General features: G+C 35.0%; 1 long non-coding RNA gene across 2 annotated transcripts in view; it reads right to left on the bottom strand.

Moving 5' to 3' along the window:
* The window catches only part of LOC138365121 (uncharacterized), an 8,770-nt gene extending 2,180 nt beyond the window's left edge, over positions 1–6,590 (bottom strand). The window contains exons 1-3 of one of the 2 annotated variants that reach the window (XR_011228665.1): positions 6,002–6,590; positions 1,292–1,451; positions 494–600 (exon numbers count right to left, since the gene is read on the bottom strand). This is a non-coding gene — a long non-coding RNA (uncharacterized lncRNA). The remainder of the gene's footprint in view (positions 1–493; positions 601–1,291; positions 1,452–6,001) is intronic. The other variant, XR_011228666.1, reaches the window with a different exon arrangement.
* Positions 6,591–7,028: the final 438 nt, after the last annotated feature.

The raw sequence follows: 7,028 nt of genomic DNA, 5'->3' as shown, positions 1-7,028 counted from the left end.
TGAAGGGCAAGAGCTACGAGGAGACGTTAGAGGCATTAAATATGCCAAAACTAAAAGACAGAAGAGGTGATATGATCACTACATACAAAATAGTAACAGGAATTGATAAAACCGACAGGGAAGATTTCCTGAGACCTGGAACTTCAAGAACAGGAGGTCATAGATTGAAACTAGCTTAACACAGATGCTAAAGAAATATAAGAAAATTCACTTTCGCAAATAGAGTGGTAGACGGTTGGAACAAGTTAGGTGAGAAGGTGGTGGAGGCCAAGACTGTCAGTAGTTTCAAAGCGTTATATGACAAAGAGTGCTGGGAAGACGGTCTCATCCTTTAACTACACTTAGGTAATTACACACACACACACACATACATATTATATATATATATATATATATATATATATATATATATATATATATATATATATATATATATATATATATATATATCGGACAATTAGTAAAAAAAAAAAAAAAATTTAAATTATTTTACCTAGTACCTAGATCCACCAGGCCTGTTTGGTGCCTGTTTCAGTACTTCAGACATCTGGAAGGTCACATCCTCCTCCTCAACTTGTGGATGTGCGTTGATAGATGATTCTGTAAAATTAAGTTATTTATATAATAATAAATTCAGTATAACAATAATATTCTGTAAAATTAAAAGTAATTTATACATCAATCAGATAAAACTCTCCAGAGATGGTGATACACAACATATAAAGGACAAGTTTCAGAACAAAATATGCATTTAGGAATAAGGTTTTGTACATGTAGGTAGCACATGAGAAAATAAGTGGAAGGTGATCAAGTTTATATTAACATGTTAATGACTTTGTTAAGGCTTTGCAAGAATGAAAAAATATTAATAATATAATATCACCTACCAATTAATTGTACATCATTTATAAGTCAATTATTTGCATTATTATTATTCAATACTAATGATATAAAAATGCATTTTGTAATCTACTATTTATGCAAGTATTAAGCACAGGATCATGAAATAAACTGCACAATACTGTAATGGATAAACCAATTAAGTTTACATTTTCCTATAGCTAAGTCAGTCAGTTCTATTAGCAGCAGAGAACAATTGTGCCCAACCTCTATTAAATGAAACAATCTTAAGAGCAAGTGATAGAAATATAATCATTTATGCTTGGGATTATGGAATGGTTCCAAATATGAAAAATATTAAGTTTTTTGGTTAAAATTTTTTAACTTAAAATTTACATTTTTAAGTGAATTTTAAACTTTAAAAAAATTATTTAATTTTTTGGTTACTTACTTAAAATAACATTATATAGTTCTTGTTTTTGTAGAAATGCCAATTTCTTCTTTTGCCCTTCCAGACTGTATAGTGACCACAGGCCGTTTGTTCATATCTTCATTATTCTTCGAACTGTGGTTGCACAATCAGACCCACGTACACTGGTTAAAAGCATCACCTAAAAGCAACAACAAAAATGTAGTACACTGACGAATTTTGAATATATATATATATATATATATATATATATATATATATATATATATATATATATATATATATATATATATTAGTTGATTTTATACCCGCATTAGGTCAGGTGATAATACAATGAAGGTGAAAACATGGGGGGATACATAAGGGATAAACATAGGGGCTGCAGAAGGCTTATTGGCCCATACGAGGCATCTCCTATCTAAACACAAAGATTAATCCAGTGTAATTGGCCTGTTATGTTGTAACATAACATTATATATATATATATATATATATATATATATATATATATATATATATATATATATATATATATATATATATATATATATATATATATATATATATATATATATATATATATATATATATATATATATGTGTGTGTATGCCATATACATATATATGCTATGTTGTATGCAACAACTTGGCTGATAATAAAGCCATTCACAACTGCAGGCCTAATAAAAAAAGGAGGTGGCATAGCAATATCTTACAAAGATACCTTCATCTGCAATAGTCTCATTAGTAATAGAGACGACTATTGTGAATATACCTTTGCCAAGTTCTCCAGTAAATCCCTTAAATCCTCCTTGACTATAAGTGCCATCTATAGATTTCCCAATACCGACATAGCTTCATTCTCAGATAACGTAAGGAATCTTATCATAAATAACAATCTCAACAAAAATCAAACCAACTTAGTGGTTTGTAATGGTGAACAAAACATGCAGATACTTATATATAACCTGTGAATAGAGTGTAATAACACCAAAACTATTTGTTTATTGTTTTATGACCATAATAATTGAATCACTAATATGATTCACTAATATATAATCCTAATAATAATCACTAATATATAATCTATTGAGCATGCTGCATCTCTTTCAGTCTCTTTGCAATTTGAACAAGAGGGTTTTTAATTGATCGAACCATATTCTTAAAGTAAAGTAAATGAGATGTATTCCATATTTTGCAAAATATACGATGAAGGCACACAAACATTCATACCAAAACTGAAGGGCAGGATTTATGAGGAGACATTAGAGGCATTAAATATTCCAAACTAGAAGACAGAAGGAAAAGAGGAGATATGATCACTACGTACAAAACAGTAACAGGAATTGATAAACTTGATAGGGAAGATTTCCCGAGACCTGGAATTTCAAGAACAAGAGGTTATAGATTTAAACGAACTAAACAAAGATGCCGAAGAAATGTAAGACAATTCACTTTTGCAAACAGAATGGTAAACGGTTGGAACATGTTAGGTGAGAAGGTGGTGGAGGCCAAATCCGTCAAAAGTTTCAAAGCATTATATGACAAAGAGTGCTGGGAAAATGGGACACCACGAGTGTAGCTCTCCATCCATCTGATTGATAACCCAAATGAATTTTTCATGGATATGATACCAACATCAAATCATAAATCAGATGTGATCCTATCCCCACTGGATTTTGAAGAAGCCATAGACAGTATGCCTATGCACTCTGCACCAGGCCCTGACTCTTGGAACTCTATATTCATCAAGAACTGTAAAAAACGTTATCGCAGGCCCTTCACATTCTTTGGAGACAAAGCCAAGATACTGGCATTGTCCCTGACATACTAAAAACAGCAGAGATAGCACCGCCCCATAAAGGAGGAAATAAGGCAGAGGCAAAAAACTACAGACCGATAGCACTAACATCGCACATCATAAAAATCTTTGAGAGAATGCTAAGAAGTAAGATCACAAAATACATGGAATCACAGCATCTCCATAACCCCAGACAACATGGTTTCAGAACAGGGCGCTCTTGCCTATCACAGTTGCTGGACCACTCTGACATGGCACTAGATGCCATGGAAGACAAACAAAACGCTTTGACAAAAAAAAGCCTTTGACAAATGTGACCATTGTGTTATTGCACATAAAATGCGTTCAAAAGGAATTACCGGAAAAATAGGCAGATGGATATACAACTTCCTGACTAATAGAACCCAATGTGTAGTAGTCAACAAAATAAAATCTGGACCATCAACCGTAAAGAGCTCAGTCCCCAAGCGTACTGTGCTTGCTCCAATACTTTTTCTCATCCTCATATCGGACATAGACAAGGACACAACCTATAGTACTTGATCATCCTTTGCAGATGACACTAGAATCTTCACGAGAGTAGGCAACATAGAGGACACGGCAAACCACCAATCAGATGTAAATCAGGTCTTTCTATGGGCTACAGAAAATAACATGGTGATTAACGAACATAAGTTTCAGCTCATGCGCTACGGAAAAAATAAAAAATATAAAAACGGAAACCACTTACAAAACTCAGTCAAATCATAACATTGAACGGAAAAGCAACGTAAAGGATTTGGGTGTACTGATGTCAGAAGGCCTTACATTTAAAGAACACAATAAAGTAGCCGTCACAACTGCAAGAAAAATGACAGGATAGATAACAAGAACTTTTCACACTAGAGATGCTATACCGATGATGATAGTTTTCAAGACGCTAGTGCTCTCTAGAGTGGAATACTGCTGCATAATGAAAGCCCCTTTCAAAGCTGGAGAAATTACTGACCTATACTTATGCATTTATCTTCGGTTTAACACAACAGGCACCAGACACACGCTAGGCATCATACACACTAGGATAAAACAAACATTAGGCCAGAAGTCAGAAAAGAATTCAAAGAATTTTACTGGAAAGGCTTGCTGTTAGGAAAGGAAGTAATTGAGATGAATTAATGCACAGTATGTCAATTTTGTGAAATATATGATAAAGGAACAAAAACATTTATACCAAAACAAAGATGCAGAACTAGGAAACAGGATTTGTTCAACTGAAATTTCAAGACGGACAGAGACCAAAAGACACAAAAATGGAATCAATATACGAAGAGGCCAAACCCCCAAACATACCAGTAATACAAAGAGAAACAACTACACGGCAGTGAGGAGAGAGGCAGAAAGAAATTTTGAAAAAAAGGAACAAACAAATGTAAAGTAGAACAAATCATATTCTATAAATAGAGCAACAACCAATTGCAGGTAAAGGATAATATTCAGAGCTTTTAAATGCATGGATGGCGAAATACTCAAGAAATTGTTCACGACTTTTGTTAGACCAAAGTTGGAATATGCAGCGGTTGTATGGTGCCCATATCTTAAGAAGCACATAAACAAACTGGAAAAGGTGCAAAGACATGCTACTAAGTGGCTCCCAGAACTGAAGGACAAGAACTATGAGGAGAGGTTAGAGGCATTAAATATACCAAATATACTACACAAATATATATACTACACATGCACAATAAACTACCCTACACAGGCTGAGTATGGTGTGTACAATAAATTATTAGCTAAAAGATAAGACTGAGTTTGTATAAATGGGGGTTAAGTCAGAGTGGGAAAATGTAAGTGGAGTGCCTAAAAACCCTGTCCTCGGACCTCTGTAATTCATAATATATACAAATAATTTAGACTCAGGTTTGATCAGCAATATTTGAAAATTTCCAGACGATACAAAAGGGATTTTTTTCTGGATTCAGGATTATTTTTTTATGGCTGAAAACCGTCGACATCTTCAAGAGAAAACCTGAACATCTTCAAGAAGTGAAGATGACCTTGAGAAGAAGTATAGGTTGGGAGAAGTATAGGTTAGGAATTGTCTCCAAAGAATTCTCAAAGAATTACTCGTTATTGCTATCCAAGATAATTAGACGAGCCAAAGCTAAATACTACGAAGATAAATTTACCCAAATAAAGAGTACCTTACCTAAAAATATGTATGTACCTTACGTAAATAAACATTTGATTTTGAAGTGCCGGACAAACAAGGCTGTGGTGGATACGTGGGCCTGAGGGGCCTGTCCAAGCAACAGCCTGTTGGATCAAGCTCTCACATGTCAAGCCTGGCCTTGGAAGGGCTTGGTGAGTAGAACAACTACCAGAACCCTATAATGCATGTATCAAGGTGTCCAGGCAGTGAGCACCACATAATGCAGTGCAGTCCTGTAAGAATAAGCACAGTAAGTATGGGCATGGAGGGGGTGCAGCAGTGGCTTGTGAAGGGCTGGAGAGTAAATGGACATGCCCAGGGGTAAAAAGCATTAGGGTAACAGAACATAGCCCATAAAAATAGTAATGACAATGAATGAATAATTATATGAATGCAATAATACTTCATATCTCAATAGGAATACTAAGCAGGATGCAAGACAAGGTACTGGTGGTGATAGTGGTTGGTACAAGTCCTCACATCCCCACAGACACCAGTAACAGCCCTCACCTCCCAACACAGTACCCTTGTAGCGAGTTAATCTTATACTCGCTTCATTATCTTATAGCATAACTAATTAACACTAATTACAGAAGCTACACAGGTGATACTTTGGTGTGAGTTGAGCGCACTGAGCGTCGGTATCGCTACACCCTTGTTCCTTAACAACCCTTTGGACCTTTATTACAGAAAAATAGAATCAATTAATTTAATAAAATATAAAATATAAGTGCTTACTTACGATAATACTATCGGTGGAACACAAAATCTTCTTCTTCTTGATAGTAGGTGCAGTTTGCATGAAGGGTTAGTCCTCGCCATGACTGAACTGACGACAAAATGGCCGATGTGTTGATATGGCGTCAGATGACGCTGTGACGTCACAGGTGAGGGACGCTTTGCGCATTACTCCCTCGTACTTAAAAAGTACTACAGGTACTTTTTGGTTTTATTTTTGAATATGGCAGAAGTTGGACAGCTTTTCAAATCATTATAAGGGAGTGAGTTCCATAAACTAGGTCCCTTTATTTACATAGAGTGTTTACATAGATTAAGTTTGACTCTGGGGATATCAAAGAGATATTTATGTCTGGTGGGGACGTGGCCATGTGTTCTATTACATCTGTCCAGGAAGAGTTTCAGAACAGGGTTTGCAGTTAGAAAAAGGGCTTTATAAACGTAATTTACACAGGAGAATGTATGGAGTGAATTTGTTTAGCATGTTTAAGGATTTGAACAAGGGAGCTGTGTGTTGTCTGAAGGTAGAGTTAGTTATTGTCCTGATAGCAGATTTTTACTGGATGATGATGGGCTTGAGGTAGTTTGCAGAGGTTGAACCCCAAGCACAAACGCCATAAGAATGATAGGGATAGATAAGTGCATAATAGAGTGAGAGGAGAGCAGAGTAGGGTACATAATATCTGATCTTAAACAGTATACCAACTGTTTTAGAAACCTTTTTAGTTATGTGTTGTATATGGGTGCGGAAGTTGAGTCTCTTGTCTAAGTATAGGCTAAGAAACTTTCCATCATTTTTATTGCTAATGTTTACATTATCTATCTGAAGCTGAATTGCATTTGTTGATTTGTTTCCAAATAAGATATAGTAGGTCTTTTCTATGTTTTGTGTGAGGTTTGTTGGTTGACAACCACAAGTAGACTTTTTTTAATTAATTGTTTACAACATTATTTAACAGGAGTGGGTTGGGGTCAGAGTAGATGAGTAGTATCATCAGCCAACAATATAGGTTTAAGTATGTTAGAGACAT

The sequence above is a fragment of the Procambarus clarkii genome, chromosome 15 (assembly GCF_040958095.1).
Source record: "Procambarus clarkii isolate CNS0578487 chromosome 15, FALCON_Pclarkii_2.0, whole genome shotgun sequence".
NCBI lineage: Eukaryota > Metazoa > Arthropoda > Malacostraca > Decapoda > Cambaridae > Procambarus > Procambarus clarkii.
Note: the sequence above shows the minus strand (reverse complement) of the source record. Positions and strands in the feature narration are given on the sequence as shown.